The sequence below is a fragment of the Crocuta crocuta genome, unplaced genomic scaffold (assembly GCF_008692635.1).
Source record: "Crocuta crocuta isolate KB4526 unplaced genomic scaffold, BGI_CrCroc_1.0 scaffold102, whole genome shotgun sequence".
NCBI classification, from domain to species: domain Eukaryota; kingdom Metazoa; phylum Chordata; class Mammalia; order Carnivora; family Hyaenidae; genus Crocuta; species Crocuta crocuta.
In genome coordinates this window covers 847421-874857 of record NW_027530019.1, presented here as the reverse complement: position 1 = coordinate 874857, position 27437 = coordinate 847421, and the positions used below count along the sequence as shown (strand labels likewise).

At 36.9% G+C, this 27437-nt stretch overlaps 1 protein-coding gene across 2 annotated transcripts in view; it reads left to right on the top strand.

Annotated features, from left to right (window-relative positions):
- UNC13C (unc-13 homolog C) overlaps positions 1 to 27437 on the top strand; it is a 558456-nt gene that overhangs the window by 27375 nt on the left and 503644 nt on the right. The window lies entirely within an intron of this gene.

Genomic DNA, 27437 nt, shown 5'->3' with positions numbered 1-27437 from the left:
CATGTGTTTGGAGATAAGCTGGCTTAGCTTGGAAGTCAATCATAAGCCAGTTCTCTGACTTATGAGTTGTGTGATTTGGACAAGCTACTTCACTTATCTGCACCTCACTTTTCATTTGTTAAGTGGGAATGATGAAAACAATATTACTTACCAAATAGGGTTGTTGTAAGGATGAAATTAGCATAGGTAAAGCACTTAGATGAGTAGCTGATACATGATAAGCACTATGTAACTGTTAGCTATTTTATATTGAACCCTTTTTAAATTGGTAAGTGAATGAAGGGTACTTTGCTTTTGCCTTATTTGTCTTTTGAAGTTGCATCCTGAAGAAGTTGAACATTTCTCTTTGTATTTGGTATTTGTATTTTCTCTTTTGAGAATTTTATGTTCTCCTAGTATTTTCTTATTGGTTTACATAGTAAGGATATTATTCTGTTACATTGGGGCAAATACTTACCTAACTAAAGTTTTGCTGTTTAACTATTTATCTTTGCTATCCATAAATTATATGTGTTATATGATGATATGTTATTTTCCTTCATCATATCTTCATTTTAAAGTGTAGATTTTCCTTATTCAAAAATCAGAGAGATGTTTGCCCACATTTTAGATTTTATTTGTATTATTCTTTGCTTACTTTTCACTACTTTTATCTCCCTAAAATGCATTTTAGTTTTTTTAGGAGCTAAATTCCAATTTAGCTTTTATTTCCAAATAGCCTACTATTTCTGAGGAAATTTGAATAAGAACAGAAAAGAAATTGGGCCAGTTCACTAATTCTTGCACCAGAAGCTGTGGTGACTTGAACTTTCATAGGAAAAGTCATTTTGAACATTTTTACAGGAGTCTCCCCATGCCCCTCATGGTTGCTATGCAAAATCCCCCATAGCATTACTAACTGACAGGGATTAACTCTGACTTTCTGAGAGTTGAGACAGTAGTGTGCAAAGAGTTTTTACTTGAGGGCAGGTTCTGACAGAGTCTATGGAACAAGTGATCTCTAATACACACAAAACACCTGGCTTCATATTTGTCTGAAGATACTGGTGTCATTTGATGTCATTTGTCACAGGAGGCCACTGTTGGGCACAGTTTTGGGTAACGGAATATTTCTAACACCTCATCCCTACGAAGTTGTCTGTCCTAGGAGTGAAGTGCTGTCGTTGGTAAAAGGGATTATTTGATAAGGTTTATGGAGACTTCACTGTTTCAAAATCTGGTTCTGTACTTTTCAGTTGAGCATGATGGAGTTGGGGTTTGGCATTATAAGAAATCACAATACTACAGAATTAGGCATTTGAGCCCTAGCCCCAAAAAATTGCTGGAAAATTTTTTATGTTCTAAAACTTTGACCATTGGTATAAAAAATTGACTGAAAATACATTGGAACTTACTGATAAATTGTGAACTTATCATTGAAAATACAGTTCTGTAGGTGAAGCCTTAACCACTATTTTTCACCGGTAACATATGAGGATGCATATTTTGTCAGAGCCTTGCCAATAAGGTGTGCTGTCGAACATATTTTGTTTGACATAGATATGCCAGTCCATAGGTATGACATATTTTATTTTCATTTTCATTTATATTTCAATACCATTTAAATTTATATTTCTCTTATTGTGAATAAACATAGGCATTATTTTCACATATTTAAAAGTTATTTTTATGGCTAGTTTCATAAACTGCCTATGCATATATTTTCTCTCTCTCTTTTTTTTTTCTATTGGCTTTTTCCTTCAATTTTTAATAGTATTCCTTATGTTGATTTTTAGTTCTTCAGCTGTGGAATATGTTGCAAATCTTGTCTCCTAGTTTTTCCCTTTATTTTGCTTACTGTGATTTCTTTTTTCATATCAGGATTTCATATTTAGTCACATTTATCAATCTTTTATTACATCTGGATTTCAATCATAGTTAGAAATGTTTTCCTCATACCCACGTTCTAAACGAATAGACTCATGTTTTCTTCCAGTAGTTTTATGATTTCATGTATTTCATTCGTATTTTTGACCCATTTAGAGTTTATTCTGGTATGTGGTATGAAGAATGGGTCCAATTTTAACATTTTCCAAATCACTATTCAGTGTCCTAATACTAATTACTTAAGAGTGTATATATATTTGTACTTAATGGATTGAGTTGACATCTTTATGGTATACTATACGAAATTTTTATTTGTTTTGGAGCTTATTGCCTCCTATTGTTTAGTTTGTCTATTTATGTACTGTCTTTTAACCATAGAGACTTTGGAACAAGTGATCTCTGGCCAGGTAGCTGTATACTCCATGGTTTAACATTTTCTGGCTTTCTATTTTATTTCTACATATTTTTTCTTACATAAGAACTTTAAATCCAGCTTGTTGATTGATCTATTGAGAGATGGTAAATGATGTGTTAATGGTGTTGAGATGTACTGTCCAGAAAGAAGGGATGCTTTTCTGTTTGTTAAACTCTATCTTAAATTTTTGTATTTAACTCTTCCATGCTAAATTTCATTTTAGGGGTCATTTTCTTCCTTGGATGGTAAATGTTAAGCTTTGTTACCACCCCCTCTGCCATCCCCCACTTTGTTTTCATTTTGATTTATTTGCACTTAACATTTAGGACATGTCTTCAGTGTAATTGCTTATTCAATGTTACAGTTATCCAGTGATAGAAATAAGATGCTCAGTGAAGTGATTAATGTCTAAATGAAAGATACAGAAAATGAGATTTTGAAATCCAGTTGACTTCTAAACTCTAATCCTTAAGCTGGACTGTGTTTTAGAAATTTCAGACTGATTGGTACCAAGATGCTAATATGAACGTCATAGGTCTATTTAGCTTGAGTGTCACATTCTTTATAAAACTTAAAGAAACATTAGCTTCCCTGCCTACCTATGATTTGATGGCTCCCTTCTCTGCACCTCCACTTACCTTACAGATAATACACTCAGCGTACCCACCGTCTCTTTTATTTTTGTCACTCACTACCTCTTAAACTGCAAGCTCCTGGATGTCAACGACTGATTTGTCTCTGTGTTTTCCTATCACAATGCCTGTCTTAGGACTTGACCTAAGCAGAATTTTATTTTGTGAATAAATTTAAACATTATGAATCTAAGGCTTTGTACCTTAAAAATGTTTATGCTGTTGCAGAATTAAAAAGCTAAGTCATTAAACTGAATGTTCAGCATTCACTCAGTCTTTATAATTTAAATATGGATATGTGATCCAAATTTGAGAGATTTTCTTCACTCCTTATTAACTTTCCATTTACTCTGCCAGTTTCTTTAATGCACTAGGTAAACTATTTTCAGTCATAAAGGCATGTCACAATATCAATTATTTACTTCAAATATGTATTTTCCTTTTATACACTGCCAACTAGATGAGAGTCCAAATGAGATTTTTAAGAAGATATTTATTTTTCGGTTTTTATTTTATCTTGTTGGCTCTTGATGAATGCTAGGCTTAAACCCAATTGACTTTTGCACATTTGACTTTTATTTTTCTTTAATGCTCATGATGTCTGCTGCCCAGTGATTTGGATCAACTATTACAACATCTGAACCAACTGTGGCCTGTACTGTTTGATCAAAATCACTGGATTGTTGTTTTTTTATTTATTTTTTTTTTTTTTACTTTCTTGCTTTATAATTATAGTCTAAAGATAAACACGAATAATTTTAGGGGTAGAACTTGGCTTTTCTACACTGCAAGAATCACTCTGTCTACAAAGGCAAATTGACTTGATTAAATTCATTAAAATATGGTACCGTACCATTAACTTACCGTAATAAATTTTCATACCTTGCTTCTAGGTTGGTTAAAGCAAGTCATCGGTAGTAGATGAACAAAAGACAGATGGAAAAATCCCAGTTTTGTATATTTGGGTTTCCTTGAACACTAAATTAGCTCCTTAGGAGTTGTTCCTAGCCAACTTGATTATTATATTTCGTCCTATCTTTTTTCCTGTCATTTCTTATGTAAAGTTATACGAAACCAGCCATTCAATTATCCTTGGGGAAATATATTTCTTAAGATTTTATTTTCTTATGTTCCTTTTTTTATATGTACTGTTATGAAACATTCATGTGAGTACTATCGTTGTATTGGTGACAGACATTTATTTGGGGCTTCAAGCTGATCAACCTAGGGTATTTGAGTCTGTAACCATGTCTAGACAAAATGCAAATATGTGGTTTTTATTTTCTTTTCTTACTGCCACTAAGCATTTGGAAAGTGCTACATACTTCTCTGAGTTAATTGTTTTACAGAATTAATTTTCAGGGCTATTAAGACATCTTTGCATTAGATGGTATTTCATTTCTCAGGATGAATTTATTCCTACATACGTTTTGTAGGGAAACATTGACAGAGTCAATCAAATAACAGGGTGGAACAGAATTAAGGTGACACTAATAGAAACCAAAAGGATAGGAAACTGAAATATATGCCTTGCTTTCAATAAGTACAATTTATAACTGGCACCAAGGAATCTTCGGATAGCTGAATGATGGAAGAGGAGAAATCTACAAAATAACTGTAGGAGATTTGTTAGTGGTCTCCTCCACCCATGGACACCTTTCTTCAGTTTCTTTGAATCTCTGTATTGTTTCTCTAGTAGAAGGAATAAGCATGGTGCATCTGAGGACAAGCTAGAAAAGGCAGGCAGTTCACATCTGAGGATCAGCTCTTAACTAATGACTGGAGGGAGTTGGCAAATATATCCCCCAACTTCTGCACACTTTGTTGGGACAGCTCCGAGGTGTGCTCTGTAGGTGGTCTGGAGTGCCCTGGTTGTGTATGGGGCTCGCTTTTTTGTGTTGGCTTTTTTCCTTTCCCTTTCTCACTTTCCCAGTCCTCTGTCACTGCTTTCTAGGATTGCCTCCCGAATAAACTGCTGATGCTTGCGGCCTACGTCAGGGCCTGATTTTGAGAGAACTCAAACTGAAATGGTGACTGATGACTGTATTCTCTCAAAAGGAAGAAAAGTAATACTCTACTAAGTACACTTTGGTTGTATAAACAGAAGAAATACTTTCTTTTTTCCTCTAAAAACCTTACTTACCTTTTCCTTAGAGAAAAGATTTTTTTCCACTAATTAGACCACTGCCTAATTTCTCTTAAGACCAGATCTGTCTCACTCTCTCTCTCTCTCTTTCTGTCTTTCTCTGTCTCTCTGTCTCTCTCTCTCTCTCTCTCTTTTTCCTCTAGTAAACTAGGTTAAGATACAAAGACCAGCCTAAAGGCCTTTGAGGAAGTATGCAGACCTGCCTTAGAGGCAGGACGAATCAAGAAGGAAGAATAGAGTGGGAAGTGAATGAGGCAGAGACCTTTTCATCCTTCCATCTTACTACAGATGCCAGTGAAATCAAAGTCATGAATGTGTATACATTAAACACACACACACACACACACACACACACGCTTATTCCTATCAGAGATAGGCATGGGGAATTATAGTAGGGATGGATTAAGAGAAAATGTGTGGTTTTGTTTGTTTTTGTTTTATTTTCTCCTTCTTGGAAAAGAGAGAATACTTTCCTTTCCTGAAATATCTTTTCCATGCTGATTGAAGTTTTACCAAGTAGAGTTAATAAGAAAACATTTCTGAGTGCGTTGAAAGGTATAGAGGGAAATGATTAGTCATAAACTTAACGTGAATTAGCTGAATTAGCTTTCATTCTAACCTGGCTGAGATGCCTAAAGAAAATGAGAGTTTTGAGTTAGGGAAAATGTAATTCAAAAGAAAAAAAGACATACATGGAGATGAGTAGGAAGTGTAGGCCTTCATAAGGAAGAGGAAAGGTGATAGGGAAGGATTTAGGCAGTTAGAAGCTTTACTGATTTTGCACAGGCCACCCAGGGGGAGAAAGGAGGAGCTGAAGGTATACGGCAAAACAATACTGTCTGTTTCTCACTTTTATTTTAGCTTCCTCCTAGAAGCCATTATCTCTCAGTCAAGGATAGCTGGGGTTTTTTGGTTGGTTGTTTTTCTTTTTTAAAACATCCCTCCTTCCTTTCCTATCAGTCATCTTCATTCTTCTGGATTCAGGAGATAGGAGTGTATGGGAACAAACTCGTATTTTTCTGGCAGCAGCATAGCTGAAAAAAATGTTAAAGGGGAGTCTCTCATGAATGAATTCAAGGTAACTGATAAATGCTACAACAATAACTTGACCTTTAAAACATGACCACTCTTGGGATGCCTGGGTATCTCAGTCAGTTAAGTGTCTGACTTGGGCTCAGGTCATGATCTCATGGTTTGTGAGTTCAAGCCCTGTGTCTGGCTCTGTGCTGACAGCCTGCAGTCTGCTTTGGATTCTGTGTCTTCATCTCTCTCTGCTCTTCCCCTGTTCACACTCTGCCTCTCTCTCTCTCTGTCTCTCAAAAATAAATAAACACTTAAAAATTTAAAAATAAATGACCACTCTTGGTATTAAGTATGTGAAAGAAATGCTGTACTCCCATTGAGTTCCATAAACATTTTATGGGTGTGCAGAAAAATGGTAATGTGATCCACCAGAGATAACACAGGGACTACCAAGATGGAAGATACAGGGCAGCCCCAGAGGCTGCCATTGAGGAAAAGGGGGAAGGGCGATAGACAAGTAAGAGTACTACAATCTGAAAATAAGGGAATTTAAGGGAAACAAAGGGCAACCGGAGTCTAATGGAGAGAACAACCACTTTTGCCTCCCATGAATTTCTGAGATTGTATCCAGAGCCTGGTGCAAAAGGAGCTGGATGAAGAGGCTCCTTGATGGCTTGATGGCTTTTGTGTCTAATTTCTCACTATCTCCCTGCCTCAGTGTCTCTCTTTCCTTTAGATTCTTAATGTATATGACTTTTTGTGTCTAATTTTTGGTGAAATTGCTCTCACAATAGATTCTTAGCCTTCAAAGTTAAGGGTCACAGAATTATTTAAGGATGCTACCTCAAGGTTGCAGGGCTATTTCGCAGGGATTCATGGCTCCATGATCTTACCATAATTTCATTTCCATTATTTCTACCTGTAAGTAGACCTACTAGCTGTACATAGACGTCAGTTTGTTGCTACCAAGATTTCATAATTTTTTTTTATTTTTTAATAATTTTTATTTTTTAAAGCTTATTTATTTTTGAGACAGTGAGAGAGAGCATGGGTGGGAGTGGGGCAGAGAGAGGGAGAGGGAGAGAGAGAATCCTAAGCAGGCTCCACCATTGTCAGTGCAGAGTCAGAAGCGGGGCTCAATTTCATGAACCATGAGATCACGACTTGAGCAGAAATCAAGAGTCAGATACTTTACTGACTGAGCCACCCAAGCACCCTACTAACAAGATTTTAAAGCAATGTTCACATCCTCGAAGTTTCAAAAAATGCTCATATTTCACTTAAGGAGACCATGGTGAGTCCTCGCCTCACTTTATAAGTTAGTGTAGGGAGCTGGCAGTTCAATGCCTCAAATTTTCATTGTTCTCTGCTTAGTTAAGATCAGCAGAGAATGGATTAGGATCAAGACTGCACAGTTTCATTCAATATGCAGGTGGGAACAGTGAATCAAATTCAGTGTGGCTGATTTCCCAAGAGATGATGCTAACATGAACCAGAAGCTCATTCAGAGGAATGAAATGGAAATCTTCCAAATACATATTTACTCACATTCTTCACTTCCCTCTCTTATTTCCTGTGCTTCTTGCTCCTATGCACTCAGTGTACCAGCAGGAACCACCACCCAAAAATCTTGTTAGGAGAAGTTAAATAGGAACATCCAGGGGTACTGTTTAATTTCCCTTTAGGAAACAGGCTGTAATTGAGGAATCTCTCTCTCTTTGGACGTGCTTGCCAGAACCTTCGAGGTTTTAATTTGCTGTTGTAGATTGTCACCAAGTTAAAAAGCTTTCATTGAAGAAAGTCCTGTATTCAGTTCTCAAAATTGGACAGGGGTGAGAATTTTTGAAAAGTGAAATATGTAAATAAATACATTAATTCTGCAAGGGTTTCTAGCTGACTAATACTCTTATTATAGAAAACTGCCCGGATATATGATTCATTCACCCCAATTTCATAGTACCATTGGAATTTAGAGCTAATATTTAGGCCTTCCAAATAGAGGTGCAAACCACGGTGTTTTTCTCTAAGCTCTGGACTGACTGCAATATGCATGTCAATTGGCCTGGCTACACAGGAGTTCATCTTCTAGCCTGGGTCAGAGAGAGAAACATCAGATAGTCAGGAAAATCCTTAGGGGCTCTCCTCCCCATTGGTGGCTTGCCTTCCTGGTCCTAGCAAGGACAGCAGCTCCAAGATATGTTCTCCAGCTCCTCCTAGTCCTCTGCTGTTTCTGCCTTTGATTTTTCAACAGTCTTGGCTTCCCTAGGTTCCCTACACTGTTCTCTGTTTTGCTTTTTCTGCATTACATGATTTATGTTGCTACCCCTCACTGTTTACCATTTCTTCACTGCTCCCTTTTAAATCTAAGACTATTTTTCTATAAAGATGGGTCATGCCAGGATGACTCAGAATATTGCACTTGAGTGAGCCCCTTCCTCACTGTCTGGGTAATGCTGGTAAGATGCTATAACAAACAATGCCACAATTCCAGTGGCTTTACTAAACTGGTTCCCCACCCCCCCTTGTTCAGATGACAGTTCATTATAGATTATGAGGCTGTCTTCCAAGTTGGACACAGCATCTGGGCAATTTCTTTAGGGTGGCTTCACCATCTTAAGAGTCCTTTACTTCTAGGTAGTGAGAGAAAGTCAGGGGCCTCACAGGAACTTTCAAGATCCAGTCCATTGGGGCAGAGTTAATCCCAAGGCCCCAGTCTAACTGGAAATGAGACTACTTCGTATGTGCCTAGTAAGAGAAAATCAATGAACATCAACTATTCTCTACTATACTTGTCACCCAATGATTCAATGACTTCTAATAAGGGAAGTAATATTAAGTGATTATAATTATCAGCCAAGGGGAGAAAAAGAAAACACAGTTTGAAATTAATTATTTTCTCTTGAATGATTAATTAACCATACCCACAAATTTTACTCTCTATCTGTATGAACACCCATGCAAAGTTGTGAAGAATTTCCCTATGTGTAATTATAACTTTTTATGCTTACGTTCATCACAAGCATACAGGGGAAAAAAGGCCAAAAAGGCCTTAATCCATTCAGCAAAGTCAACCCCAGAGTAGTTTGGGGAAAAGTTTATTCCACTTTTATGATTAGTGTAGTAAAAGATATGGATCCTCTAATTGAATAACTAGGTAGTTGTAGATTTACTAAGGTTCTACCTAAGGCTTTCTCTGTCTTGTCACTAGATAAAAGCTAAATTCTTTCCCTTCCTCTGATGATTAATAAACCTGAGGTAGTCTTTTGTAATCCTTTCCTAATAGTGTTGGGGGTTATGTTAGTTTAGAACCATCTCATCTTGCACCAAGTCTTCAAACCTTTTTTCTAGGCTTGGAAGTTTCTGTTCAAATGCAATGTTATCTGCACACTTATTATGGTAAATAGGCATGGAGAGAGGTGCTGGGAGCCAAGGATCTCATTTAGCCTCCTAACTGCAGACCCACTCTGGAGCACTCCATGGAAACAGAGGCCCACTGTACTGAGATTTGAGATGTTGAGGGGGTGTTATTCTGTTTATCTTCATTTCCAGGAAGTTAATGACCAAATCAACAGGTCATTTCTTTCCTCTAAGAAGTAGAAACCAGAAATGAGGCCAATGGGGGTATTTGAACCCTCAAAATTAAGGAATAGGGGAAAAAAGGCCTAGACCTGTTAGGGTCAGGACATCCAACAAGTTTTATCCAGTATTCCGGAAGGCAGAGCCTCTCTCACGGAAATATCTAAATTTTATCTTTAGCATCTAGGGCATCTAGGCATTAATGGTGAAGATGAATATAGACTTTTGTTTTTAGTTGTTTTAAATCTAGGCAGAATAGATTTTGCCGTGCTAATTCAGGGTGTTACCATAGTCACTCCATCTAATGCTTACTTGTTTTGACAGTCTTTTTAAGCTTAGAGTCCTGGCCGATGCTGGTATTTCTCACGGTAAGTGGGTTTCTAAGACTAAGACAGTAATTCTTCCCTATGCCCCTGTTTAATTCAATTTAATGACTGTTCTCTTAATCGTGGCTGAGTATTCCTGAAAGTGATGTTGTATCAAGTAATTTCTTTTACCTCAAGGAAAACTGGATTGCCTTCACATAAACATTATTGAGTATTTATATCAATGCCATGTTTAAAATGCCTTTCTGTCATTTATTTTATCTTCTGAGAGAACAAGTGTGTCTGTTAGGTTGTCTTTTAAGGCAAAACACTCCACACCTAATTTTGGATTCTGTATTCTTTAATTTAATTAACGTGTTATCAAATTGTTAAATATTTGACTTTCTTCAATTGATTAAAAAATTTGACCTTTCTCCCATAGAAGGAGAATTCATTATTTCATCAATAAGTCCTGCTGTGACAAGTAAAGTTTAGCCCAATGAGGACTCGTTTGAATATTGTATTAGGAAGTAGCTATAAACTAAGTAGACAAAATAAGACAAAAGAGAAACTGAGATTTTGTATTTTTGATAGGTACATCTTTATGAAAGACGATAGTAATTTCACAGTGAATTCAATGTTTGTGTGTGTCTAGAGTTACTAGGGGATATTCAGACTAATCTGTCAATAACCCTCTGATCTTGGGTAACTCATAAGTCCTTGCACCTCATCTTTTCCTGTTGAGAATGACGGTAATACTCCCTGTGCCCGACAGGTGTGGAGGGTTGTGAGACATAATAAAATTGATCCATGTAAACATACACCTGTTAGAGCACCTACAGCCTGGCTCTTTTCTTAAATTAAGGAATTATAGTAACATTGCCATGAAATACAGGATGTTCAACTCAGTTGTGCATAAAAACACATAATCAATGCTTGCTAAATCAGCTATCCCTAGATTGGGGTCTTGTGAAACCGTAAATAGCAGTCTCTATTGCTTTCCAACGGCTAGAGAAATTTCCTCCTCCGCCATTCCCCCTCGTTACCTACATTAGTGACTGAAATTCTGGGGAAGGACCTTCAGGAGCTTATTTAGTCAGCCTTAAAAAAAGCCTTGATTAGCCATACTGAATGGAGCTGCAGTGAAACTGGAATAATTTAATGGCCACAAGTGTTTGAGAGATTTTGACAAATGGCTCAAAGATATTTTGAAGTTAAAGTTCAACTAAAAATCCTCTAAAATACTCCTTTTAGAGGTGATGACTCAAGCCCCAAGTGGTGAAGCAATTGCTCACCATCGTGCAGGTAGCCAGAGGAAGGGCCTCAGCAAAAACTCCATCCTCCTGACTCCTGGGCCAGTTTTCTCCCTCCTCCAACATGCTGTGCCAAGGGGCTAAACCCAGGCACCTACCTGTTTTTACAAATAAAGATTTATTTGGAACACAGCCACAACCATTTGTTAACATATTGTTTGTGGCTCCTTTCGCTCTGCAGTGGCAGAATTGAGTAGTTGTGACAGAGACTGTTGGGCCATTAAAACCTATCATTTTTATTATCTTGCTTTCGACAAAAAGTATGTTGAAAGTTGCTGAAGGAGAAAGTGTTGTCTTCACCTCATGGCTGTAAGGATATAACTGGGTTTGCTTTCCTAATTCTCACAGGCAGACCATACCAAATGTATAATTTTCTTTTTAGAAATGACAAACCATAAGCTGCACATAGCCATGAATGAATACGTGAATTACCATAACTGGAGTAGTCACTGAATTTCAGTAAGGTGTTCTAGAATTGTCAGAACTGACCTTTTTTCCCCCTACAATTTTGATTCCATAATTAATAGCCAACTGATTAGTGAATAATAATATTGAAGGGTCATTGTTCACAAGGCATTAGATCTGTTTTAGGCATTCTAAAATAAGGCATACCACATGGGGTTTTGCCATTAAGATGACAACATGTAAAAATGATGCTGGAGTTAGTCTGTATTATCCATGACATCTTAAATAATTCCAGGAATACAGTGGGATGTACAGTATATATACATGCCCAGGTGGGTGCTTACACATTAAATTATCCTGTATGTCTGTAAGACCATACTAGGGAACAATAGGAAGCAGCCCTAAGGAAGCTAATCTTGTCTCTCAGTATGACAGAGGTTATCAAGGGAAAGAGCAAGGTCCCCTTCAGGTTGTATGTGTGGAAGCAGCTCCGGGATGACCATCAGGAAGTTGTAGACCTAAGAGCTGGGTCAGATGGCTAGTAAAGTCCCTTTCCGTGTTGAGCTTCTGTGGTTAACAGCCTATGCCATTTTAGGAGTCCTGTTTACAGTCTCCTTTTTATCAGTTACTGGCAAACTTCTGTTCATGTAGCCCACGTGGATAAACATTAATAACATCCCAAGTGTGTCTATAAATACTGAACCACTGCACATGTTTCCCTAATGAGATTATTTAGTTTACAAACTTATTACCTGCTGCAAAAAGAAGGCCAGGGACCACATCCTTGACTAAACTATCTGATGCATATCTTGAAAATCACATATGGCTTTATGCTTTGCCAATTTTGCCTCAATTTTTTTTGGAACTATGAATATCTTCTTGTCACAGGCCTTGCACTTACAGAGGTATTTTGATTGCTTTGGTAGAAAAGAATGATTTTTTAAAGGCAACTCAGAAAATTATAGCTCATTTGAAATCACACAGATACACTGTGATATTAGATCACATCTTGAGATACCATGAGGTGTACCTAACCCTTGGGGATTCTACAGCAATTGTTGGACCTGATTTTCTGTAGAGGATGAAGAGCCATATAAGGAATAATCTTCAGTCTCCTGTAAGAATATCTTTTCCTTTCCTTGGCCACAAAAGCAAGAAAGAGAATCCGTAGTTACCGAAATCTGTTCCATGCTCAGTACAGTATATACATTATTTCATTGAATCCACAGAAGTGTCATTAACCTTCCAACTTGCAAGTGAGGGAATTCTCAGAGAAATGATGTATAAGCTCAAGGTCATCTAGCTTGCAGCAAAAATACTGGCATTCTGGCTAGGGTGGCTAGGTTTTGAAGCCCCTGTTAGGTGATTTTACCAGTGTCCCCCACTAGCAGTGGGGAATTCATGTAACTCAGACTTGGGGCTGTTCTGATTTAGCATTTGCTATTTATAGCCTGCTTTAGCATCAATCCAAATGTTTTCATTAAGCCCTTGCTGTGTCCTAGGCACTTTGCCAGTTGTTATGGAAATTCAGAGATACATTGTCATCCTCAAGGACCCTCAAGGATCTTATAATCTAGTTAAGGATAAAAGACATGACAATATGAAAAGATAGCTGAAAATATTCCATATCAATGACCCATATCAACAGCTGACTAAGTAGAATATGTAAGTTGCTACAGGGTAACGGAAGGGCAGGTCACTTCCAGCTGCAGGTAAAGGAAAAGGACTTGGGAGCCTCAATGTAGTAAAAGACATTATCACAGTTCATCAGTCAGTGCAGGCTTGCAGCAGGGACATCACATTTTTAGCCTACAGATCCATTTTGTTGTTGTGCATACATTTTTTTAAATTTAAGGTTAAAATCATAAAAATCTGGTTTTTGGTGTTTGTCAAAAATTTTCAGAAGACCTGAGTCATGCATGTTCTCATAGCAAAGGTCAGAGCCTGTGCTGTCCACCTTGCTGCAGCTCTGCTCTCCGGGGAGCCACGCTGCTCCATTTCTCCCTTGCATGTCTTGTCTGGCCTGGGAGCACGTGCGTTTATATAACTGCTGGTCAGGATGAGGAAAATGAGACCCGGAAAGGGTAAAGTAAATTCCCTTCAATCTCAAGTAATTAGTGACAGGATTGATTAGCCTCAAAGACTTTTAACTATCAATCTAGTTTTCTTTTTACTAGACCACACTATCACTTAGGAGAATCAGTTCATACTTTAGTAGAGAATATGGATTTAAAACAGGTACATAATTCATCATCTAACATCCGTGCACCACGTGTTTGGAAACTCAGACTTTTTTTTAAACCTTTAGGAACAACTTCAGCTGGGTCTGGGACAGGAGCGTAAATTAAACAAAGTAATATTTCTGCTATAAAATGAATAAATATTAACCTTAACTGGGAGAAATAAAGACTATGCGGAACTACAAGCCAATTCAAGTCAGATTTTGCTATCAAATCAGTTCAGGTCAGGTTTTGTAATACATTGTTTTCTATTTCTAAACGTTAGGCTTTTAGAGTCACAGGTAAAGGCTTATGGATAGCAATAGCTATCTTAATACTCTTGTATTTATGGTATCAGTTTTCTTATTTATAAAATGAGGATAATAATAGTTCCTACTTTATGAAAGATTTAACGTGTCAAGAACAGTGACTAGAACGTAGTAAGATGTGTATAAGTTATGGTTATTGTTTTTAGTTTTTATTATTGGTATTTTTGTTTAAAATGTTTTTTTCTATAAATCAAACTCATGATTTGTCTTTTTACTACTATCTCATAAGTGTCCACTTTTAAGTATACCGCCACACTCTGTACTGTCAATTCTGAATGGACCCAGGGAGCAGGAAGAAATGACCCATGGACCGGATGTAGACCTACTGCCTCTTTGTAGGGCCCATGACCTAAGAATGTTTTTATGCTTTATGCTTTTTATAGATGAAAAAAATCAAAGGGAGAACAATATTTTGTAATGTGAAAATTATATAAAATTCAAATTTCAGTGTACATGCATAAAGTTTAATAGAAACAGCCAAATTCATTTATTTTCATGTTTTTATTTTTTTTAATTTCAAAAAAAATGTTTATTTAATTTTGATAGCGAGAGACAGAGCACACGTAGGGGAGGGGCAGAGAGAGAGGGAGACACAGAATCCAAAGCAGGCTCTGTGCTCCGTGTTCCGATCTGTCAGCTCAGAGCCTGATGTGGGGCTCAAACCCACCAGCTATGACATTATGACCTGAGCTGAAGTCGGACACTTAGCCGACTAAGCCACCCAGGCACCCCTCATGTTTTCTTAAAAATAACTGTTAAAATGGCAGAGTTGAGGAGTTGCAGCAGAGACCATATGTCCTGTAAAACCTGAAATATTTGTAATATTACAGATTACAGGAAACGTTTGTTAACCTTTGCTCTGACCTATTCCAGGTCACACTTTCTCTGCTCCTTGCAGTTTCTCAGCTTCCTGACTTGGTTGCCCTTCTCCTCCTGCGTCTCACCTTGCTCAGTGAACCCATTCTACTGTGCCTGGTTACATAAGATGACCTGGGACTTGCTTCTGTTATGATTGAAGGTGTCTTTCTTCCCTTTTGCAGAATTTGCCTCTCACTTTCTTCCTTTACCACTTGTCTCAGGGACTTTGCATCCCCCTTGCTTTCTCTGTTCTAACAGTAGTAACTAGGAGCCTGACCTATGGCTGATTTATGACTGATCTGCGGAAGCACAGGGTGGAGAGCAGAGGTACATTCGTTTTGGGATAATGCAGTCTGCATTTGTGGTGGTGATTTCAAGCATGTCAAAGCCTAAGCCCAGAGAAACCTGCCAGATCACTTTTTGAAAATCAGTACTTCCCACACTCTAGGTATTTTGCCCCTAGTCTATGTGTAGGAAAAAAAAAAAAAATGATGGTAAACACAAGTGCAGGGCAACCTGAAATCTCTATCAGAATGTCTAGAAAAGCCTTGGTAACACTTACTTGAGGTTGTTACTTGGGTTGTCACCCATTTCTTACTTAAATGGAGCCAACAGAGCATGAGAAGGGGAAAACTGTGCCTGCCACCCAAACAGCTTGGGTGTTTTCCTTGTCACAGTTGCATGGGTCTTGATTTGCATAGACAACACAAGGTCTTTTTATTCTCCCTTTCTTTTGAGCCAGTACATTTTCCTTTTTCATACTGAAGTGATTTTAATGAAAAGTTCAGTGTGGGGTAGGCAGAGGTAAATTGAGAAGGGATTTGAATTATCTAGGAACTCTTAACAAGAGAGCTTTGTCCTCATTTCTCTTGGGTAATATGCACTTTCGAGTCTCTCAGGCTAATCTGTACAAAAGAACATTCTACTACTTGTAGGTGTAATTATATAACTGAATAATGAATTTACTAACCAAACCTTAGGAGCTTGCCAACAAATTAAACTGCAGTAGATCCATAGCCTCTTTCTATTCATATTTCTTTAAGAATCGATCACCTTAAAGGACGGTCTTGTTGGTTGGGGATGTATGTTTTCAGTATCATCTGTATTGTGTGGTTGGAATCAGGCAGACCTCCCCTCTAACATTTAGTAGTGACGAGATTCCATTTCCTCATCTGTAAATGTCTTAATACCACTTACAGAGGAATGAAAGGTTTAGGAAGAGGACATACATAAACTGCTTTGCCCAGCATCTCAGATTTAGTCAGCTTTCCATAAAGGATGGTTAGTGCTATTGGAAGTATTGAGTAGCCATTGTGGAGTATTGGTCTGACCAATTGTATAGTAATTTATTTTTTCAAATAACTTGTGGGTAATTTAATCAATTAACAGAATCATTGCTATATATTTCATTAATGGTCTCATTGTGCACATATTTACAACCATTTTCTATATAACTACTCTCTCCAGATACAATATTGTCAGACAATTTCCAAATATTAGATACATAAACATGCAAATTATGATGATTTTTAAATCCAAAACACTGAAGAGGATCTTAGAAACCATCTGGTTAATTGGCTTCATATTATAGATGACAGTGCTTAGTAATTATAGCTAGCTCTTCAGAGCCCAGTTTGGAGTATGGTCTTCTAAAGTTCTAAGACACCTCTTTCCACTTCCTATCTCAGATTCTTGTGCTTAATTTCATTTTCTTTGTTTTTATTTTTTTTAAGTTTACTTATTTTGAATCCCAAGCAGGCTCTGCACTGTCAGTGCTGAGTCCATTGTGGGGCTTGAACTCACAAACCATGCAGTCATGACCTGAGCTGAAATCAAGAGTTGGACACTTAAACAACTAAGCCACCTAGGCACCCCTTCATTTTCTTTTAAATGCTTATTCCTCTTTCACTTATAAATGTAGAAAATATTTAGACAAAGTATTTTCTCAATGTTTACAGTTCCCTGGAAAATAACACATTTACTGAGTCATAGAAATAGAAAGAGTTCAGTTTTCTACCCGGTGCCCAGGAGGCTGCTGGCAGTAGAGAGAGAGTCTCTATTTTTAATTCAAAATGAGTTCGCTTTGATACTAGGAAACCAGGAGTTGAAATTGCTGTGATTGCCTCCCACTCAAACACATAAACAAATGCACACATAACTTTAACTTCACTACCATGTTCTGTTTTAGGTCAAATAGTGTGAGGATTTTTTTTTGCTGTAAAGTAGGGATGAAGGGGATAAAGATGGTTGTAGCTGACCGAACATTTCTAATTGCTTTCTTTCTATGAACATTGAAGTTATTAGAGTGATTTAGATAAGTGATTATAAAAACTTTTTTTATTTTTTAGTTTTTTTAAGTTTATTTTTGAGAGAGAGAGACTATGAGCAAGAGAGGGGCACGAAATCCAGGAGAGGGAGACACAAAATCCAAAGCAGGGTCCAGGCTCTGAGCTGTCAGCACAGCTGACAGCTGTGTAACTGAAGTAGGACTCAAACTCACAAACTGTGAGATCATGACCTGAGCTGAAGTCAGTTGCTTAACTGACTGAGCCACCCAGGTGCCCTTATAAAAAATCTTACTTTATATACTGATCTTTACAAATTATTTGAAGACATTTTTCTAATATGTAAAATAGACATTTTATCCCTATATGTATACATAGGAAAACAGTATCTGAGAGATGAATGATTTATCAAGGTCTCATGCCTAGTCAAGATTAAACAGAGTCTCAGGTTTTGCTTTACGTAATAAGTCAAGAGTCATTCTGAAAAAACCATGAGTCTTTTTTCCCTATATTCATGCATCTTAGCCTTGGTGATGAAAGGAAAAGAGAGAAAAGACTGCCAACAATGAAGAGGCTATTTCCCACTGAATACCTTGCTAATATGATTCTTAAGACAGATTATTAAGCATTTTCTTTCTTATTGTACATTTTTTGTGTATATTCTTATGTGCAAATTATATTTCTTCAGCAAGACTTAATCTTAAAACATCCAGTTCAGTAATTGGCAAAAATATTACCGCTTTATTGGTTTCATTGTATCTAATTAAGTTTAATAACAGTAATTACAAATCAACTTGCTAAACAAGAAATTATTACCTATATCAGCCTTGTAATTTTCTTCCTTTATCACCTCTTTTCTTTGTTTATGGACTCTGCACATTCCATTATTCTATTCCTTTTAGTTCGGTGGATCTAAGTTCCTCATATGTAGCAGAATGAGTGGGCTTTCTGTCTCTTGAAGATCAGTTTTTCTATCACATTTTATTGGTTCATGAATTATCCTTCTAACTCAGAAGTGATGAATACGGAGGCATACCACTTTCCCTTTCTTTGCAAATCAAATATATCATTTTAACTATTGATTTCTGGCTTTATACATTCCCAGTCTCATGTCTAGATTATTTTCCACCTAATTTTCCACCACTGGGGATGTGGACCTAAACCTGTCCTCTCTACTGCCATTAATCATCTTTTAGGTATGTAACCGAGGGTTTGTTTTTTGACTTCTCTGAACTTTAGTTTTTTTGTTTAAAGAATGTTAATAATATCTACTTGAAACATATATAATTTATATTAAATAAGATGGTATTCATAAAAACACATAGCACATTCTGGTTATATACTATGGAATCCATTATCTTCTCTTTTGGAAGAAATCTTCTCCTCTCATACACATAGATGGTAATGCCATTTGATCACTCTTTTTTTTTTTTTTTTGTTACTTAAACTCAGGGCCTTTGGGTTCCACAATCACATTTGCAAGAATTAAGAGGAAAAGATGATACTTTGTTTTGGATACAAAGACAGTGGTATTTTTGAATAATAGCCGAACATGATTATTGTTTAAGGGTAATTTTGATCTATGGAAGGTATATTCCTGTTATAGATAACTTTATTAAAATTGATTTATTTCTTAAAAATCTGAACAGTTCAGTTTAGCTTTAAAAATGATCATTATTATAAGTAGACTTTTGGGTGTCAGTTGTAGAGATTTCTGATACCATTATTGGTCGATTAGTAATTTGGATTAATTCTCCCTATAAGCATAAACAGAGATCTGTGCAAAATTGTTCAAAGACATTAGAGAAGCAACCAGGTAGTGGAGATTTACAGGGCTAAGATCATAGGGAAGACAGAAATCCACAGAGATGTGCCCAAAATTTGGTGCTAATTTCTTTTGGTACATTTGCTGATTTCAGAAGAATCAGCCCAAGGTGAGGTTAAACTGCACTTTTGATAGGCTTCTGAAGCTAGGGATAGAAAAACTGGAGTTTAGCATTTTACAAAGAGAGACTCCATGTAGGTCCTCAGCCTTTTGGGTTGGGATCCCTCAGAGTTTGGCTCGGGACTAACTGCCAAAGGACTACATCTAGGCTTTGAATCATCTCAGTCACTGAATTTGGATTAAGAAGATTCTGGATGCCTAGCAAAAAACTCTCTAAAAGAAGATATACTATCCTTGGCCTCAAAGTTTTTTTTACAATTTCTTTTTCAAATGCATTGTTTAGCACACAAATAACCAGGCGTATGAGCAAACAAGGCAGTATAAACCAACAGGTGGAAAAAAAAAAATCAATAAACATGCTCATTGTAATTTTAGATATTGGAATGATTTGACATAGATTTAGATATGTTTTTACACTCAAGAAAATAAAAGGCAAGATTGAGAACTGGAGACTATCAAAAAGTAACAAATAATATTAGGAAAGGGACCAAATGGAAAATCTAGAATTGAAAATGTGTGAAATTAAGAATACAGTGCATGGAAAAAAACGAATACAGTGCATGGTTTTGAGAAGATTAGACATAATTGAAAAAAGAATTTGTGCACTGAAGGGTAGATATCAGAATCTTAGTCAGACAAAATAGCCAAAGTGAATTTTTTACCGAATTAAAGATAAAATACGTTAAAGATTCACTGAGTAAGCCTAATAGATGCTATAGAATGTCAGAAAACAAAAAGAATGTGGCAGAAGTCATATTTGAAGAGATAATGGCTGAGAATTTTCACGAGGTGTTTAGCAGTTTTATTAGTTTTTCCAAGAAACAACTGCTGGCTTTGTTAATACTATTTTTATATGTTTTCTTGACATTAATTTCTACTCTTATTTCTTTATATTTTCTGTGTGTGTGTGTTTCTATATCTTCAAAGAAATGTTTATGTCAGTGATATTCTGCTTCTTCTTCCTAATGTATCCATTAAAGGCCATAGACTTCTCACAAAACCTTACTTCACTACATACTACATTACACAGTTTTTATATATTTTTTAATTATCATTTAGTTTATAGTATTTCATAATTTTGTTGAAATTTCTGTTTTGATTCAAGGATTATTCATAAGGAAATAAAAAAGAAATTAAGTATATAAGAAAATAAATAAAAATATAATTCTGTTTTCGTTCACAGGAGATACTGTTATATATGTAGAAAATACAAAACATATCATACAATTTGCCCATTTAAAGTGTACAGTTCAGTGGCTTTTAGTTAACAAGCTCTTTTTAAATGCAAGGGCAAGAAATATTCAATACATTCTTTGGTCAAATAGTGGATAGATTTTTTTTTAATTTTTTAGGTTGTTATTATAAACATTTTCTTTTTTCCAGGTAGTAAAGATGATATTTTCAATAAACGGTGCTGGTGGAATTAAATATATGGGGGGAAAAAGCCCTCAATTCCATTTTCACATTACACACAAAAATCAGTTTTATTAGACTGTAGATCTAAATCTAAAAGGTAAAAATATAAGGCTGTAAAAGATAATACAGAAAATTATATTTATGACATTTGGTTATGAAAAGATTAAAATACAAAGAGTGCTAATTATGAAGGAAAAAACCAATACATGGAAATACCACAGAAATGAAGACATTTGTCTATTTATCAAAAGTTAGCATTAAGAAGGTGGGGAGTAAAGCCACAAAGTGACAAAATATTTGCTGTGCATATTATGGAGTTTCTTTGGAGGAGAGCTCTTTCGTTTCGTCATTTTAGTTAGCTTTCCGGCTCTTGTTGGTTTTAGAGACCTGTTAATGCTCTCTGTGTCTATGAGCGCTGCTATATCCAAGAAGGCTCTTTGACTGTCCAGGGCCTATCCTTTCAGAGAGTGTTTTTTGAATGGTATCTCTTGATCTCTCTTGTTGGGACCTTGGTTATTTTATTTTCCTATTCATAGTGATATTTGGGACTCTCAACCTTGTGTACTCTGGCTTGTTTCTTGAGGTAGTGGTTAGAAGGCTTTCTCAGTGGATTCTGCGTTCTTTATCTCCCAAGCTCTCAGGTTTTGTAAGGTTTCCAATGGCTTCAGATCTTTTCCGTGTGATGTTTGGGCGTGAGTGCAAGTACAGAGCTCCTTACTTCTCCGCCATCTTGCCCCCTCCTCCTGCTGTGCATATTATGGACCGAGTTGTGTTCTCTTTAAATCTGTATGTAGAGGCCCTAACCTGCATTCTGACTCTATTTGGAGATGGGGGCTTTAAGAAAGTAATTAAATTTGAATAGGTCATCGAGGTGAGATCTAATCCAATAGGACTGATGTCATAAGAAAAAAAGAAACTAGGAGTGCATACACACAGGAAAACACCATCTAAGGACTTAGTAGAAAGAAATTTGTCTGGAAGACAAGAAGATAGGTCTCTCTGGAAACCAGCCATGTTGTAATCTTGATCTTGGATTTCTAGCCTCCAGATCTATGAGAAAATAAATTTCTGTTGTTTAAACAACACAGTCTGTGGTATTCTATTCTGGTGGCCCTAGCAGACAAAGAGAGCTTATTGTTGACAAAGAGCTTATATTAAAAATACATAGTGAATTTCTACAAATCAGACAACCCAAAAGAAAAATGTGCAAAAGGCACTGAACAGGCACTGCACACAAAGTCTAGACAACCCACCAATAAACATACAAATATTTGCTGACAGCATGGAGCCTGCTTGGGATTCTTTCTCCCTCTCTCTCTGTCCCTCCTCCTGCTCACACTCTCTCATCCTCCTTCTTCCTCTCTTTCTCAAAATAAATAAGTAAACTTTAAAAACAAACAAACAACAAAACTCCAAATTAAATATATTTGTATACCAGTAGGAGAATTACGGTGAAAGTGATTGCCAGTGGCAGATGTTGGTAATGGTGTAGGGCAGTGGGAACATTCATGTGCTGCTGATAAGATTGTCTGTAGGTTCAATCACTTTAGAAAAAGTTAGGCTTTATTTACCAAAGTTAAAAGATTTGTACCCTGTGACCTCATAGTTCTGCTCTTGGATATGCCTACGTACATTTAAAGGCATAGCCATGAATAAGAATATTCAGAACAGTTATTTGTAATAGCTTCAAGCTGGTAACAGTCCAATAATCACCAACAGGAGAATGAATAAATTATGTACAGTCATACAGTGAAATGCTCTACAGCAGTGGTTCTCAACCGGGGGCAATTTAGACCCCCCAGAGAACATTTGATAGGGTCTAGACATTTTTGGTTGTCACAACCAGTGCTTTATAAATGTCACAACCAATGGATGCCACTGATTTATAATGAGTAGGGGACAGTGATGTTGGTCAGTATTTTGTGATGAACAGAATGGTCCCTCATAACAGAATCATCTGGCTGCAAATGTCCATAGGGCTAAGCTTAAGAAAACTTATTCTATGGTAATGAAAATTAATGAAAAGCAAGTATACAAATAACCTGGATGAAATTCATAAACATAATTTTGAGAGGAAAAAATGCCAATCTCAAAAGATTACATAACTGTATGATTTCATTTATATGAGTTCAAAAAAACCAATCTAAAATACAGGACTTGGGGTTAACAGCTTGTGCAATAAAACTAAAAACGATGAAGTGATTAACATAGAAGTTAATCCTAGTTACCTTTGGGGGGATGGAAGGAGGAAGACAGGCAGAAGATGCGTTTCAAGAGTGCTGGCAATATTCTATTTTCTGACCTATGTGAGGGTTACATGAGTATTCACGCTATGATAATTTTTGAATTCCATATTTTATTTTGGGCAATGCACTTTTCTGTATGCATAATTTAAAATGCTTAAGAAGAAAATAAGTATAAAATTATTGTTGGAGAGCTCTGGAAAGTAGTTCTGCATGCGCTCTCCCTTTCTTGTTTTGCATCCCAAACAAAAAGTTTTGTATAGTGAAGGAAACTGTTAACAAAACAAAAAGGCAATTTACTGAATGGGAGAAGATATTTGCAAATAATTCATATGATAAGGAGTTAATATCCAAAATATATGAAGAACTTATATAACTCAGCATCAAAAAAGAACAAATGTCCAATTAAAACAATGGGCATTTTTTTCCGAAACGACATAGCTAACAGACACAAAAAAGACGCTCACCATCATTAATCATCAGGGACATGTAAATCAAAACCACCATGAGATGTCACTTTACACCTGTGAGAATGTATAGAGTCAAAAAGAAAAGAAGTAAGTGTTGGTGAAGATGTGGAGAAAAAGGAACACTTGTGCACTCTTCATCCGAATAAGATGATTTGCTTTACGAGATCTGTGTGGACTAAGATGTGTCTTTAGCATGGAACAGCCAAAAAAACCACATTTTTTAAAGAGATCTGTGTCTGATTTTCTCAGAAATGATACTTATCTCCTTAACAGTAAAGTAGCATAACCAAAAAACTTATCAGGAAAATGATAAAATCAAGGGTGCTAGGCCACTCAAAATGTTAACCAAAGGGACTGGAGATGAGATGGGTTTGATACTTCTCTATCAAAATAATATGTATCTCTTCTCAGCGTTTGTGTTTGTTTTGTAATCTCCTTAAAAAGAGTTTAAAAAGGAGAGAAACTTAGGTTAAAAAGGTGCAAAAATGAATTGTAAGTCTGTTTAAATGCAGCAGTATGATGCCATGGGAACGGTCTTTCGTTGTAAGTTTGAAACACTCCCATTGACTTCACATGTACCGTAGGAGCTGCTATTCTTTGTCTCCGTGCTTGTCAGTTGCTGTAAGCACTATTTCCCTTTCTCCTAGCAACGTAAATTGAACTTACCAAATTCAGACAAATGTCATTCACCTCCTCTGATATATTTTTCTTAATGTCCCCATATCAAGCACTATTTTTATAAACACTGCTCCAGACAGAAGGCTTAAAGTCTTGTCTCTGTGCTGAATATTGTAGTTAATTCTAACTTCTGGAGATGAATCATTTGTCTGAGCATGTGCTATGCCTTGAGGAAAGAGGAAGAAGTCATATATAAGTGTTTTAATAGAATCAAATAATCTTACATTTTAGAGAGCCCATGGAAATCCTCTAGTCCATCAGATATGGCAGATGGATTTGTAGCCTGTACTTGAACACTGCTGGTGTCAGGGAGCTTGTCATGAAACTCTCTCTTTGCATTTTTGCAAAGCTGTATTTATGAGATAGCTATGTTCTGTATTGGATTGAAATATGCAATCCTGAATTTTCCACTCCATTTTTACCCCCTTTGTTCTATCTTTATAGTACTTGTGATGATTTTTATTTCCACTTTTTTTCAGTAATAAGCATATACTAACTAGTGTGTATGTCAAAGATTCCTTCAAGTCTGCAACTGTGCAGGCCTCGTGCTTAAATTAGTTTGATGACTGTTATACCACAAGTGAATTTCCTGTGCCCAACTACTTCAGCTACCACTGAGAGATGCCTACAGAGAAATTGCTTTAGGCAGAGCTCTGTCTAGGTACAAGGGAGAATTATTACAGATTATCCCCAGCACCTAAGAAGCTTTTTTGTTTTATATTCTTCAAGTTCATTTTCTCTAGGGTGCAAATCCTTTCTCCGTACCATAGACTTCCCTGACTGGGGAAATTATCGAATAACTTCTGACTATAATCAATTCTGGAGTTTGGATATTGAGAGGGGAGGAGGTTAGAGATAATTTCCAATAGTATTAGAACAAAACTAGTCAAAATGTAGACCAAATGGAAAGAAAGTAATTTCATCGACTTAAAGTTGCTTCCAGTATTTAAGACTACATCTATTGTTCTATAGACACTGCTAAAATGAATACAGATGAAACCCATGTAGAGTAAGAATCCAGAATATAACACCTCTTGATTTTGAAATGGGCTCCTACTGAATTGTCCTTAACACACACACACACACACACACACACACACACACACACACACACCCATGGCATAGCTGTAGTAGTAGATGCAGTCTCCTTTTTTTCTTGTTTTCTTTATTCAATCACTAAAACCCTCTACTTTCCCAGCCCTGACTCTTAGGATATAGGCACTAGGAATCACCTCTCACCCCCATCCTTCCCTGCTTCCCTGACCCTCACTTTGAGGGAAGTCAGTCTTTGACTCTTTGGAAAAGTTGGTCAGAGAAAAAGTGGGACATGTGGTCCTGGGGGGAGGGTAACATTCTTAGACATCACCAGTTAGAATGTGACTGTGGATGTAGTTCCAAACAATAAATGCTCTTTATGTTTTTTGTTTTTTTGTTTTTGTTTTGTTTTGTTTTGTTTTAGAGTGAGAGAGCTGGGGAGGAGCAGAGAAAGAGGGAGAGAGAGAAAATCTTAAGCAGGCTCCATGTGGAGCCCAATGCAGGGATGATGAGGGGCTTAATCTCTAATCTCATGACCCTGAGATCATGACCTGAGCCAGAATCAAGAGTCCAACAATACTTAACTGACTGAGACACTCAGGTGCCCCAAGAAATGCTTTTCAATGGATAGGATGTTGTGCCAATTCATTGAAATTTGAACTTTTTCTCACCAAACATTATTGTCATTATTGTTTTTGTGGTGTTGTTGACATTATTGTTGTTTAAATCAGAGTTCACCTACAAACAGATTTTTCTACCTCTGGACTTTAGCTCTTACCAGTGCATTCTACATACTCCTGTTTCCAAAATATTCTCTTAAGGTTCAATTAGTTAGGATCATGGATTGAGAGAGAATAAATTTCCTCAGTTTCTCTTTTTAATTACTAAGCATATAGAGAGTGGAGACACTCATGTATACTTTGACTCAGCATAAATATTGCAAGTAATAAAAGAGGATTTAAACATTTTCTCCTTTTCACATGAGTAGTTTACTCATCTTTCCTCCAGTGCTGGGGAGAAAAGAAGAAGGAACTAATTTCATAGCTGTGAACAAGAGAAAATTTGAGATTGACCCCACTGGGCTTTGGGGCCAGAAAGCTGGGGAGAGAAACATCACAGAAGCTCAAGAAAGCTGATGCTGGGCTTGGCAGTATGGTTGCACTGTATACCGCACCTCCATGCTCTTGAACATTCCCAACAGCTTTGTGCCACCTTTTCCTATGTTTCATTAAAATGTCTGTGTTTCCCACATCCTTCCCATTTCTGTGGGAGTGGGGCTGTCACAGGCAATCGGACTTCTAAATGCAGTGTTCCAGTTCTGAGTGGAATGTAGGAGAGAAAGCATGGATCACAGCAGAGCTCTGACCTGTATTACTGGGAAGGGCTTTGGCCCAGACACAAACAGCCTGGGGCTCACATGTGTTTCCTTTGCTTTGTACAGGAGAAGTCTGACATTGGTTAAAGTTCTTTCTCTGAGGATACATATCACCTGCAAATATCAAGTGATAATTTTGTGCTAGCCAAAGGGAATCAGCTCACTGAAAATAGAACCAATTCAGGATTGCAGGACAAGAATACATTCTATATGGACCTTCTCTTGGGGCTTTGCAGTCCATTCTGAAAGATTTCTTTAGGTACTGTTTTGAAAAATCATTTGTCATTTGTCAGTTAGGATGCTGCCATTTCTGTAGGGGGAAAAAAGTGTTCTCAGAAAGGCTTTGGATGAAGGGACTAGAAGCTCTGTCTACCCAATACCAAGTGCCCTATTTAAAATAAGCAAATGCTTTTATAGGACTTTATATAATCAGTATGCTTCTAAGTGCTTTTTATATTTGATTATGATCCTCATAGCATTCTTACAAGATTAACTCCCGTTTACCCAAGATAGACTTGAAGAAATTGTTAGTATCCACATTTAGAAAGTTGAAGAGTTAGGATTCAAACCCATACCCTCTGATTCAGGTTCATGCTCTTAACAAATTAGGCTCTGTTTGGCCAGTCCTTGAGAAGTTTATTCTGCACACTTCGAAATACTGAAACGTTTCAAAGTATCTGAAAAATAGGAGTTACAGCCTCCCTTTTTCCATCTGGATGCTGGTGGGTGATGCAGCTTTTGATTGCACCTTATGGAGAAGCTTTCAGCCTGGAAGCCTCCATCACAGGGTTAAGTTGTCTGGGATTAGGGCTGGTGTACGAGCTCTAGGAAGCATCAGTGTGCTTCTGGGGCTCCATGATGGAGAGTGTGTGGTATAACTGGCACATGTTGGTAGGGACCTGG